This window comes from Castor canadensis, chromosome 1 (assembly GCF_047511655.1).
Source record: "Castor canadensis chromosome 1, mCasCan1.hap1v2, whole genome shotgun sequence".
NCBI lineage: Eukaryota > Metazoa > Chordata > Mammalia > Rodentia > Castoridae > Castor > Castor canadensis.
In genome coordinates this window covers 129,137,550-129,151,638 of record NC_133386.1, presented here as the reverse complement: position 1 = coordinate 129,151,638, position 14,089 = coordinate 129,137,550, and the positions used below count along the sequence as shown (strand labels likewise).

The window sequence follows — 14,089 nt, the reverse complement described above, 5'->3', positions numbered from 1 at the left end:
TATGCCATAAGGAGATAAAGCTGATTCTAGAGGATAACACAGTGTGGTTATATATATGGATTTGCGTCAGGAACCCTGGGTTCAAATCCCAGATCTGCTACTTCCCAGCTCTCTGAAATTGTACAGATATACGACAGTTCTTTGAGCCTCTTTTGGTTTTTTTTTCACCATCCTGGTACAGAGTAATCTCCATAAGTGGCAACAGCCATTACTGTCCTAAGTGTCTTAGTGGAAATGAATGTACAAGAAAGTGAGCAGGACAGCAGGTACTTCCTTTCATCTGGCATTAGAGACAAGAGAAGACCAAATGCTCTTTGATTTGGGCTCTGGAACCTGTTACCTCTCCAAATACCCACCTCTACCTCTTCCCCTGTATTCTAAACCAACCATGTGCCTTGCCCAAACTTGCCAGGCAAATGTCACTCAGTGCCTCTGTGTCTGTGCAATGTTATTCCATCTGCCTAAGATGCCATTTCTGCACCCTCATCTGGACATTCTCATCCCTGAAGATACACTTCAAATGACATTCCCCAAAGCTTTTCTTGGTGCCCATAACCAGAACTCATCCTTCTCTCCCTGAAAACCACACACACTGCACACCACACACCTTTCTCCTCTGCACTAGACCATGAGCTGTTTGAAAGCGGGTCCCTTTTCTTTCTTTCTCTCCACAGTGCCTGGACTATGCCTAACAACTGCTTAGTCATAGTTAAACCAGTGGGAGGCTGACCAATTAAACAGGGCAATTAGAGCTCACCTAAAATGATGGTGTTTCACTTACTTCACAAACAGAACCTTTTTACAGATGACATATTATAAGGACCCCAAAGTAGAAAAAAACCTCAAAGATCTGTCCCTAGATGCAGCTGAGGTGGCGGTCCTCTCTTCCTCAGGGTGATTCTGAACGCAATTCTGCGGGATCTTAGCCTCTGGAGGACTCAGCTGGAGAGTCACTGATCCATGGAAATTCATTTTATAGAAGAGGAAACGAAGGAGTGGTATTATTTGCTCAAAGCCACAGAGGAAGGTGGTGGCAGAGGGACGATTTGCTCTGGGCCTTACATCTCTGGGTCTGATGCTAGACCCATCTGTTCATCATGGGGAAAAGATGGGAGTGAAGGCGCCAGCTGGTGTGGCTGTCCTAAGGGATCAGGGGACTGGGGACCCAGCCTTTGATGACAAGACAAATCTCAGGCCAACATGCAGGTGCTGTTGCCCACATAATTCTCCCTCGCCTGGGTACAAAAAGTTTTTTTTCTGGCCTAGGGAAGAGCTACTGATGAGGCCCAAGGGCAGTTATGAAAAAAATCTCAAATTCAGTCCCTGCTTTATTGGTGCTCACATTCCTACCTTCCCAGAGTCATAAACTTTTCTCTGTTTGATGAGAAAAGCAATTAACACCAGGCTTGTAAGCAGCTGGTCTCACTAGTGTCAGCTTGTCCTTTCTGGAGGCAAGAACAAGTACCCACAATGCAACAAGCGCCCCCACCCCCACTCCACCCCGCCCCACCTCACCTCACTCCACACAATCTGGTAATGCTAATTCAGTCAGTGGTTTCCTCAGAGAGGCCCTTGGTCTAAATGCAATTACACGGCAAACAAGTTAAGCAGGCAAGGCTCAGCAAAGACTTTCAGTCCTGCTCTGAAGGTCTCCCAATATATTTACGTGAAATTATCTCTCCACTAATGGGAACGACTTATTCCATCAATTGTATTCAGCTGGTACTGAGAGACGATTCCTTTAATGGAGGACAATTGAATTTCCTATTGCTGAAACTTTGTCCTTCCAGGGAATTACTAACAGATCTCATCTCCCCTGGCTGGCTACCTTCCAGCCTTCTTCTGATAAATGCACCTTTGGATTCTGCCTGGACAATAACCAGCCCTCTGGGGATGGTTGCCTTTGGGGGGCTGCCCTGGCTGCTCCCCCTCATGCACATGCAGGCCAGGCTCCTCTGATTTCTCTCTCTTTGGGGATTCCATGATAATTGGGAAACATTAAATCAGCACCATTTGGCTATCAGGTTGCCTCAGAGTTGGCGAGCCAGAGCAGATGCAATTTTAGCCCCAGCTCCTATGGATTACTTTTGAATCCTGGAGAAGATTAAATTGACTTCCTGTACCCCTGGAGGCCATAGAGGCCTTATGCCAAAACAGGCAGTTGGCTTAGGAATCGAGTCCTGGAGAAAAATCCTTCCATCCCCTTCTGTTTAACCATGATTTTCAGTTGTTGGGAAAAACCCCGTTTAATATAAAGCCTTCCTCAGAACAAGGGAGATGGGGAAATGTGCCTGATGCCCTGTCTCTGGAGGTTTGGAAAGACACAAGTGCTAGGCTTCCCAATGCTGTGTTCTTCATGCGTTCATTCAGTGGCTTAACTACCACTGGTGAACCGGAAAACATTAACAACAGTATTTCGAGCAATTTTTAAAAAGAAAGAAAGAAAGGGAAAAGAAAAGAAAACAGGGACGAGAAGACCAGTTGTAATTTATAGCATTTGCTCATTCCTGTGGTGTAAATACTCCCATCGTGGTTTATTTCAAGCTCCCAGACCTATGCTGCTAACTCTAGAGTTGGGAAGAAAAGCAGTAGGATACAATTATATAGTATTTCATTCACCCTAGAGAGATAATAGTCCCAAATAACCTCAAAAGCAAAGATGACTGTAAAATACAATAAAAGATTCAGTTTTGAGTATTTATAACCTCTAAGTATAGTTCAATTTTACATAATTTAATTTTTAATAACAGCTGTATTTAGCAACCAGCCTGCAGAATTTCTAAACCTACTTTTTTCAGTCCTGGGGATTGAAGGCAGGGCCTCCCTTTGCTAGGCAAGTGCTCTCCTACTTGAGCCACACCCCCAGCCCTGAACGTTTCAGAGTCAGTTTTTGTGAGCTGGTGTGAGCTACCTTCTGCATAGCACCAGAGCACTGACCCTACACCAACAGTCAGGTACTTGCTCAGTGTTGGGAATAAGGCTAAGATCTTGCGGCTGCTTTGTAAAATTCCAAAATGGAAGACCATGTTGGGGAGAAACCATGGGTGAGGGGAGCCACTCACTGTCACTGATTTGGCTTCCCAGCTAGCTCATGTGATCTTACCACCAGTCCTGTATTTGATGCATTTTATTTTTCCTTGGTCGCTGTCTTGGCAGGTGGAATTTGGGGGTATTGCTTTCTACTTATCCTTAGAGTCCCTTCCACTGTCATCACCTCAGGAAGGCTGTCACCAACTCTTCCTGGCACAATTGATCACCCTCTCCTGTGGGCTCCTCTATCCCTTGCAAGTATCTCTTCATTACTGTGATTGTCACAGGATGGCAACACTCACATTTACAAAGCTGCTCTGTGCTTACATGTGACCTAGAAGAGGACTGGGACTTCATCTCCAGTGAGATGCTATAACTTGGTGATTAAGTGAATAATGATCAAGAAACTGAAACTCAGAGAGAAAAGACTTGCTCAAGGTCACCCAGAGAGGAACTCAATTAGTTGAGCTGATTCGAAGCTGGGACTTCTCACTTCTAAGTCCTTACTGTGTTATGGACCTGCAGTCACAAAAATCCACTTTCATCCAAAACAAAGCATCTGCTATGAGCCAGGCACTGTGTTTGTTGCTAGGGCTATAGAAATGCCAAAATTGCAGTCCCCAGTTACGTGCTAGAGCTGACAAAAGCCACTTTGAAGCGCCCTGGTGTAGCTGTCTGTGACATCAGGGAGTCAACACATGGGTTTGGCATATGTCAGGCAGTTGGGATACAAAACAAGCAATTAGGCTGGGTGAACTCTGCCAGGAGGGAGTGCTATGGCAGGCCAAGGTGGGGGGGGGGGCGTCAAACATACTGGCATTAGTCCACGTCTATGCTCAGAGCCTGATGGAGGTGCCCTTGTGGATGGCACCTTTCTGAGGTCAGCAGCCAGGTTTGCAATCAAGGGAGGAATCTGAGATGACAGATGGATTGCTCCTCAAAACACTGCCAAACAGAATCAAGCAAATAAAAGCCAACTTCCACTGTCACTCAGTGGAAAGAGCTCTGAGCAGGAAGTCATAGCTCCTTGTTCTGACTCTGGTAACTAACTGACCTTGACCTCTGAACCTTCATTCTCTCATCTGTCAAATGTGCTGAAGTTTTTCCCAACCTGCTATAACACAGAACCTAAGGTATGCTTGAGAATTTATAATTGTTTTAATCTGGTGCTACCCAATCCAGCTCAAGTTGCCCTCCTCTGAGTGGCTACAGCATCTAAATGTAACTCATCAAGTGCTCATCCTTGTCTCTGTACTTTTTCCTCTTTCTGGATCCTTCCAATGACCTTGTTCACCTGCAAATTGCCTGCTCACCTTTCAGGACCCAGCTGGAGCATTCACTAAGCACTTGCCACCATGCCTACCTTGTCTGGCCTACTGCTGCATAAACTGAGTGCTGTCACACAATTGGGACAATCTTGTTTCCCTAGGAAACCATGAACTCTTTGATGATGGGACCACCACACTTCCGTCACTGTTCTGTTCCATGTTGGGCATGGTTGATGCTCATTTCTTAGTGGGCGAAGGAAAACCTCCTGGAATTTGATGTAGTACTTCTGAATGATGAACTTCTATGACTTAGGGTGATGGGAGAAACTTTGAGCTACTTGACCTTGGCACGGATATGATTAGAGAACCTAGGCTGGAAGGGCTGGACCCAAACTGCCTCCCATACTGGGGTCACTGCCCCTGCAGGGGCCAGAAACTAAGTTAGGTTCATTAGTTGATGTATAATGTACAAATAGATAAGGAAAAGTGAAGGGAGAAAAACTGTAGCTTTCATTTTTTTTTTGGTATTCGGTGAAAGCAGTTAATGACATTGGTATCCAGGAGATCAGGAAAATCATTTGGGATCTAGGTGGCAAAAAAAAAACCTGTAATCTTCCTCTTGTGTTAAAAACCTTTGCTGCTCTATGCTGCTATTGGTTATGTAAATCATTGCCTGGCATTACCCACTTAACAGGATTTATACAGCTGACTTTTACAAACTACGTTCTGCCAGCCTCTGATGATTGAATGAGAACTTCCCAGCATCTACCACCATGGATCCAAAGTCTTGTGAGAACATTACCTGGGCTCAGATAGGAAGCCCCACCCGGCAGCCTGTGGAATGCCCACCTCTGGGGGAAGGGGATGGCAGTCACAGCCTGACACTGTCCACTCTGCAGCTTCTAAGGCTGTCCTTCTAGTTGGTTGCACAGGCTGCTCTGTGGCTTCTCTTCCTAGTTTCCCATCTGATGCCCTGCCTCGGTTTCTTTAGCCAGTTTTCCAGCCTGACACTTTCAATCCATATTCATATTCTTGGAGACCCCTAGTCATGCGATGTTAGAGTCTAAAGAGACTTTCCCAATCATTTCTTTCAAACTTCTCATGGTATAGGTGAGAAAATAAAGTGCAGGCAGGGAATGGACTTGCCCATTCTTGAGTTGCTGGAGAGCTAGGGTTCAATGCAGGGCTCACTAACTGTTATCCATTAGAATCAGGAAAGTCACTTTACTGTTCAAGTCACTTACTGCCTGACACAGATAGGCTTTGAGAATCTTAGACTTAGCTACCTCAAAAATGAGGTACCAAGGGTCTTGAAACCTCTTTGATTGCTCATGCTTTCTGTAAACATTTTTGAGTGGGCTCCTTTGGTGTATTTATAAATAGTATGCATTGTTAGCATCATTAGTTATGCAAACCATCCCACATATTTAGTACAAGGCTTAACGGACACAATTCCAATATCAAATAGCATTTTTGATAATTTTGACTCTGTTGGTTAACTTTTTGTTAGTCTTGATAATTTTAAATCTGTTGGGTTTTTTTGTTTGTTTTTTATTTTTTTAGCTATTAGCTATGAGCAGTCTTCTTGTTAGTGTGTTGTTTCTCAGTGGGGTTGAAGAGGATGACGTGGTAGGAGTAGGATACATAGCAACAACAGCATCATTTTGCACTGTCATAATTATCTTCCATTTGTAGTTACGTTGCAGGACTCTTCTTAAGAAGATCACTTTATGAGTAAGCCTGGTTGACTCTGTTCACATTGGTATACACATACACACACACACACACACACACACACACACACACACACAGAGAGAGTAGAATATTCTACAATGATCCAGTGTGAGTCTACTGATCTTCTTTCTAAGAAGTAGATTTGAAGATCCCCCAGAATGCACTGTGTTCTGGTCTACACACGTATCCAAATAACATAGGGACTGAAGGAGCATATCTATGAAAATCTGATATTTTATAGGAATAAAACATTCTTGCTTTTTTTTAAAAGACAGCAAATTACTACATAGTCTAGGTTGGCCTTCAACTTTGAACTATCCTGCATCAGCCTCCTGAATGCTGGCTTTCTTATTTTTTTCAAGATAAAAGTAAACAGAGTTAGAAGTCCAAATTTTATCTTCCTGTACCTGATGGACCACCTTTGGGTGCCTACCTTGGGGCCACCTACTACACCAGAGTTACAATGGTGTGGGTAGGGTAAATCTTTTGTATGAAAAATAAACTCCACTGATCACCTTTAATCCTTCTCCTTATTGAATCTTCTACACAACCTGGCAAGGTGGGAATTAGGAACCCCACTTTACAGAGGAGGAAACTGAGCCTCCCTTGCCCAAGGTCACCTGCTCCACTTGCCCAGGGACTTGATCTAGGTCCTCTCTCTCTAAACCCCAAGCTCTCTGTGTGTCACCAAAGCATCCTGTACTAATGCTTTGTGTGATGGACAACGAGGAAGAAGCTAAAGCTACAAAGCAAACAGAGACTGTAATTCGTTTTTGAAATCAATAAAGGGATGATCAAGTGGCAGAGGAGGAGTTGTTAGCTGCTCATCAGGATGATGTGAGAAGTCACTGCCTGCATCCCCAGTTGAATTCATCTCGTTGCTTTATCATCATAAACATTCATTTCAATGTGGGGAGGGATTTAAAAAAAAACCAACATGAATAATATATTATGGCTGACATTTTGGAGGAAGCAGGATCTTTACTTTCTTCCATCTTCCATCAGGTAATTTATCATTGTCTTTTTTTTTTTGTAACCGATGGGGTAGCCTGTCAGCTGAGCTTGTTCTGAAAATGCAGGAGTGTAATTCAATAATAAACTTGCTCAGAGGCCAGCTGTCAGGAAGTCGGTGTTTATTTGAAATCCATTAGGTGATCTCCACTGCTTGGCCTCTTGGAGGGTCTCAGAGGGCTGTCCGAGGTCTGGGGCAGAGGTGGGAGCAGGGGGTCTTGGGTGGGGAGTAGATGCCCTTCTGTAGCTGCTGTACCACTGACGTGTGTGGTTCTAGCTCTGCAGTGGGTCAGTAAAACAATCACATCACACCCACCATCATTTCTCCTGCCTTTCCATGATTTTTTCTTCCTGTAAATGCTTGCTTTTGAGATTCCTGGAAAGTCCGTCCCTTTAGAAAGGGTACGAAGGATATCCCGAACGTTTATCTGCCATCAGGGTTGTTTAAGTTCTGAGTCCTGATTAAGGTAAGGTGCTCTAACCTGGCTTGTGACAAGTGAGGGTCAGGCCTTTCTGGGTCCTTGCCCACATACATAACCCTTCCGGACTCCTGCTCCCCTATTCTTCCTTCTTCCATATGTCCCTTTGCTTATCATGATCATATACCCCAAACTTACTAGGGCCATCTTGAGTTCAAATGTGGAGACTGTTTCCTGACATTTGTTTTGGAAAATACTATCACCATAATTATCATTCAGCTCCATTAACAGTCTATTCTCTGATTATCCTAGAAAGTCGTGCTGCTGCTCATGCTGGTTCTTCATTCTAGAGTGTATTTTTTACATCCAGTGTGACTAAAAATGCACAGTAAGTAATACAGTTTACCCTGTAGTAGACATTCCCTCTCTCTCTCTCATAGTCAAAATAAGTCTCATGAAATACATATTCTTTTTACAGTGTTGCTGGTGTGTTTCATTCCATTTTATGCCATTCCATTTAAATTTACTTTAGAAAAGAATAGTTTGGACCCAATAAATTGATTTTATGATACACTACTGGGCTGTTGGGACCTGTAGGTTAATAATATTTTAATGGCTAACTTCTCTTCATTGAAGTCTTTGTCCCAGGTCAAAGGTCATCTCCTGCCAAAGTCTTCATTCCTTCATTTTTTTTCAACAACTAATATCTACTATTGCTTACCCAGGACTACCCTGTGTCATACCTAGAGAAACAAAGACGTGACAGAGGGAGACACACTTGTGGTGGAAGCAATGATCCCATCTTTGGATTCTCTGGTCACCTTGTCATTACTTCCTTCAGGCACTTAACCAAGGCCAACTGACAACCCACTGCATCACTCCTTGTGGTTCATTCTGGGCCAATCCTTCTGCTAGGCACTGGGTTCTATGACATACAAGGCACAGTCTCACAAAGAGCCCTTAGTGGCTAAGAGGTATGTCTTCTTCCGTGCCTGGTATGGAGTTCGTACTGGTCAGTATTCACAAACTCTGGCTATTGAATGGCAGCTCTGCCCCTCCTGGAGCCTGCCCAGGCTCCCCTCCTCCAGGAGCTGACCCTTTCTACAGGTTACCATGCTCAACCTCCTTCCTTTTACTGATGTCCCCTGACTCCTTGAGGCTTTTCCCATTGGGCTCAGTCTCCTGTCAGCTGACTGTCCACACCATCTGCTTGCCAGAGTGAGCTGACTTGTGGACAAGTGATACAATGTCCTGAATTGTATTCTGAACCTATTTTAAAATAACTTCGGGTGGAACTTTTGCCAGACCCTCTTCCTCTAATCTGCTAACCTGACTAGCACTGGCAATGGGCGATTACTCATGGTGATGTCTGTCTCACGTCCAGACTTTCAACCTGATTAATCCTGCCCAGGAGGACACAGACAGTCCTTGAAACTTATTTACCTTGAGTGTCCTGCTGGGAGGTATATCAGGCTGCCTTCCCAGCTTCTGATTCCAGGCTCCACAGTCTGTGTCCTGTTATCTGTCTTTCTTGTCTACAGTCTAGTTGAAGATCCTTCTTCCACCTTCAGACCTAAGAGGCCCCTCCTTTCCCACTCAAGTCTTAATAGAGGGTTCCCATGACTTCACTGCATTCTCTCCATGACTCCAGGTGAGGGAAAGGTGTTCCATTAGGCCTAAGGATCCAGGTCTAATCTGGTGATGGTGGTGCCTAGGCCTGCTATGTCCCCTCCTACTTTAGGACCAGATGAGGTCATCCACTTCTCTCTCACTTTATGTGGAGATAAGGACAGCAGTGGGAGAATGTCAGACAGAGCTATTGTTTTCATTAAGCCTGTGTTGAAAGCTGGGCATCGTGGTACATGCTTGTAATCCCAGTCACTTAGGAGGTGGAGACAGGAGGATCTCAAGTTTGAGGCTGACTCAAGCAAAGTTAGTGAGAGCATGTCTCAAAAACAAACAAAAAAACCCATGAAGAGCCAGTGGTGTGACTCAAGCGGTAGAACATTTGAGCACTTAACCTAGCACATAGGAGATCCTGGGTTCAATCCCCAATACCACAAAACAAAGAAACAACAACACTAAAAATCTGTGCTGTGGGCCAGGATTGCACTGGGCTACAGGGACACAGACGAACAGTGTTACATGTGAAGTGTCCCCCCAAAGGCTCATGTTGAAAGCTTGGTCCTCAACTGGTGCTTCCACTCGCTGAAATGACTGGATCATGACCTCATCAATAAACTCATCTATTAATGATTCATAATTTGATGGCATTCTTGGAAGGTGGGGGAAACTTCCAGAGGTGGGGCCTACTGGGAGGAAGTAGGTCATGGCCGGTGTGTTCCAGGGATCCTTTGTTCTAGCTCTCTTCCTCAGTCTCTGCTTCCTAGCCACCATGAGGTGAGTGACTTTGCTTTGCCACATGTTCTTTCTTGTTGGCCCCAAGTTCTGCCTCACCACAGGCCTATAATGAAAGTTCTGGAAACATGAGCCAAAAAATAAATCTTTCCTCTTTTTAAGTTGTTCTCTCAGGTTTTTGTTGTAGTGACAAAAATGGGATCCTAAGGGAGGCCTCCTTACTCTTGGCCAGGCAGTGTTGGGAGCCAGCACTGTGGTTTTTTCCAGGGATCCCAGTCAGGTCAGAACCCACTGTACTTGGCAGGAGCCGCAGTCCTGGGGACCTCCTGCCTGCCCGCCCCTCTGCAGCCCCAGCTGGTTCCTCTGGCACCAGCTAGGGAACTGCACAGAAGCATGAGAACCCCTCAGATAACCCCTGAGTGTCACATGTCCCTTTGGAGAACCTCTGCTTCCTCAGCCCAGGCATGGGGTTGCCTCTGAGGAAAGCCCTGGGCTCTAAGGCTGGCTGGCTTCCACCACTGAAGGGAGTGCAGCCAGTTCCAAGCCCTATCTTGAGCTCACCTTGAGGCTCCCTGGGCCTGACACATGGCTGAGAATCTGCAGAGGGAAGGAAGGAGCTACACCTCTGGGGCCTGCCTTTCCTGCCTGTCTTAGAAGTGCTATTGGGTCTCCAGCTGGTAGCCTGTGTCTTGGAGGCTGTTAAATGGAATCCCAGACAAACTGTACATATAAAATTGTGATATAACATGTGGGGTTCAGTAGGGTATGGGTTTTGTCTGTTAGGCACAGGCCTTTTGTTTTTATGTGTGATACTGGTGATTGGACCCAGAGCTTTGTGCATGCTACCTCTTGAGCCACACCCCAAGTCCTTTTGTTTTTGTATTTTGTTTCTGAGACAGGGTCTTACTAACTTTTCCCTCGACTGGCTTTGAACTTGAGATCCTCCTGTCTCTGTCTCATGGGTATTTGGGATTACAGGTATGTGCCACTATGCCTGCTAGGCACTGGATCAGGTCTGGCTGTCCATCAGAAATTTTACTCTCTCTGGGGAAGTGCCTTTGGATTTCTCTCTAACAAGGATCCCAGTTGAAAGCTGGCTGGCAAGAATGTGGCGTTTGCCTTCCTCAAATAATGAGTCTGCAATCTAAACCTGGCTTCTCCCTGGATGACTGAGAAGAAGGTTACCCAGACTGCTGGACTAGTGGCTTAATAAAATGAGTCATGTCAGTGTCTGTCAACCCCTCTAAGAGGAGCCCTCCAAAGAGACACTGTGCCTTCCTCATTTTAGCACTGATGAGTTGCTCATGACACATGCATTGCTTTGAAGAATGAAGAAAGGGAAAGAAGGAAGGGAAAGAAGGAAGGAGGGAGGGAGGAAATGACTTTCTGAGAGAACAGGTTGCTCTCAAACTTTCATTTCCAATTAAGGAAGTAAAGCCGGAATCAATCTCTCTCTTTCTCTCTCTCTCTCTCTCTCTCTCTCTTTCTCCAGTACTGAGGTTTGAACTCAGGGCTTTGCACTTGCCAGGCAAGTACTCTACCATGTGAGCTTCACCTCCAGCCCTTTTTTGCTTTAGTTATTTTTTAGGTAGGGTCTTGCACTTTTGCCCAGGGCTGGCCTCAGATCAATATCCTCCTACTTATGCCTCACATGTAGCTGGGATTATAGATGTGCCCCACCATACCTGGATTGTTTATTGAGATGGGCCCTGCTACCTTTTTGCCCAGGCTGGCCTCAAGCCAAGATCTTTCTGATATCTACTTCCTGAGTAGCTGGGATTATAGGCATGAGCCACTGGGACTGGCCTTTTTAAGCTCTTTTTAACATCATCATTACCACCACTGTCATAAAATTAGCAAACATGTTTCTGTGTTGCACGTACTAGATTGAGCTCTTATGTACATTTTCCACTTTATTCTCATGGTAATCCTGCAACACAGATGTTATAAGCCCAGTCTCCCAGGTGAGGAAACTGGAGTCTGATAGGTTAAGGAATTGTCCCAAGGTCACACAGTTGGAAAGTGGCTACAGCAGCTTCTCTGTCCAGGTCTGTCTGAGTCCAAGGCTCCGTATTCTGTGGCATGCAGCCATTATAAAAGCCACCATTCACTGACCACCTAGTATACGCCAAGCCCTGGGTTAGGTGCTTTATTTCAGCTAATCAGTGGCATCTATGAAACAGTCTGTATCATCACCAATCAGGGACTAGAGACACCCATGCAGGTTAAATCACTTCCCCAAGGTCACATGGGGCTAGGATTAAATTTCTGGGTTCTCTCCATTAAAGGGCTCAGAACCACAGTCCTGTGTGAGAGGAACAAGAGCAACAACTCAAACCTGGTCACGGACTTCACTGTATCCCAGTTCTACAAACAAGCACTGTACTAGTGGCTAGACCAAGCATGCCAAGTCAGAGTCAGTGCTGGTGGCTCCTGCCTGTCATGTCACTACATGAGAGGCTGAGATAGGGAGGATCATGGTTCTGGGAAAAAAGTTCATAAGACCCCATCTCAATGGAAAAAGGCTGGGTGTGGTGGTGCCTGCCTATCATCCCAGCTATGGCAGGCAGTGTAAAATAGGAAGATGTCAGCCTGAGCAAAAAAATGAGATCCTATCTCCAAAATAGCAAAGAGGGCTGGGGGTGTGGCTCAAGTGGTAGAGCACCTGCCTAGAAAGCATGATGCCCTGAGTTCAAAACCTGGTACTGACAAGGCAGCAGCCTAACAAGAGGAGCAGCTAACACCCCATGTTTCTAGATGACTGGTCAGTGAAGCTTATTCTGCAGAGGCATCCATTTGGCGAGCTACAGTGACAGCTATTTCTTCTCAATCCAGATCAGCAAGAGGCAGGGGCATAAGAATTCAGGCAAATGTTAGGTAAAAGGAATTTCACAGAACCATTTTGGAAGTCTCCACTATCTAGTCATTTGTAGAGCAAATACTACATCCCAGGCCCTGCCTGGAGTTTGCAGGTTTGCAGAGATGAATGGCTTCTGCTTTCAAAGTGTATGTAATGTAACTGAAGGTGACAGATATATAAACAACAATCTGGGAGCTGACTTCTCTTGCTTCTGCTACTCATCTTGAGTGTGATTTTCTGCAGGGGATTTACCCCCACTGGACTCTGAATCCTCACTGTAAAATTAAGTGAAATATATAAAGCATCCACGTTCCTCTCCCTCATTTCTTCTCTCCTTCCTTTCCTGCCTTCTTTCCCTTTCTTCACTCTGCAAGGCAATTTATATGCATATACGTCGTGAGCAACTCCTAGGTGTTGTAAGACTCAAAACAGTGCCTCCCTGGAGGGCTCTGCTTAGAGGGGTTGACGGACACATAACTCTCTTTATTAAACCACTTGTCCAGAGTCACGTATCTAGGGGTGACAAGGCCAGGATCTGAAGCCCGGGAGGGCCTGACTCGAAGGCCTGTACCTTCCCGATTGCACAGCCAGTTTTCCCAAAGCCGGCTTCTTTGGCTTACCTTGAGCCAGTCAGACCTGCTGGAGCAACAGTGCTGAGACCCCACTGCAGCCCCCACAGTGACTCATGACATTTAGGCTACAGGTTCAGTAAGTGGCCAGGATGACACCCAGGGGACATGTTCCTGCTGCCATGGAGCAGGCTGGCAAGGTCAGGGCATCCCATAAGCAGACTGGCCACGGTAGTCAACAAGCCATAGCCCAACTGGATGCCGTATGGGCTGGGTAACGAGAGCTGAGCGAGTAACATTTTCCTTGGTAGAAACATAATTTACTTGATTAAAAGAACTCATGCCAAAGGAAGGCCCACAAGCATCCATACGAAATGACACAATTGAATGAAGGAGCAGGAAGCTCCCTGTCCGGAAACAGAAGCAGCATTTCTGGACAAAACAAATGAATAGTTTTTTTCCTCCTCTGTTGCTCCTGGCTCCATGTCTGACTGGCCTGTGAATGGGGGAAGGGTCAGTCCGCTCCTCAGTTTCTCACCATTCTTGGGGTGCTCTCTAAGGTATCCGCATCTTTAAAGAGGTGCCCAGCTGAATGCTGGGCTTGAAGGACTCGCCCTTTCACCTTTCCCATCCCATCATGCTCCTCAGGAGGACGGGCTGGGGCAGCAGGAAGAACCTGGGCTCTGGGGTTTGATGAACCCTTGACACTGTGTCCTGACTCTATCACGGGTCCCCAGTTACATCCGGGATGATAGGAGCCACCTCACCGGGGTCTCTCATGGTTCCCTCTTCAGTCTCCACTCTCCCCTTGCACACCTGCCCCTGGAGCAAGTGCTGGTA

The 14,089-nt window shown here is 45.8% G+C and overlaps 1 protein-coding gene across 19 annotated transcripts in view; it reads right to left on the bottom strand.

Moving 5' to 3' along the window:
* Positions 1 to 14,089, bottom strand: part of Tenm4 (teneurin transmembrane protein 4) — a 2,881,475-nt gene that overhangs the window by 70,458 nt on the left and 2,796,928 nt on the right. The window lies entirely within an intron of this gene.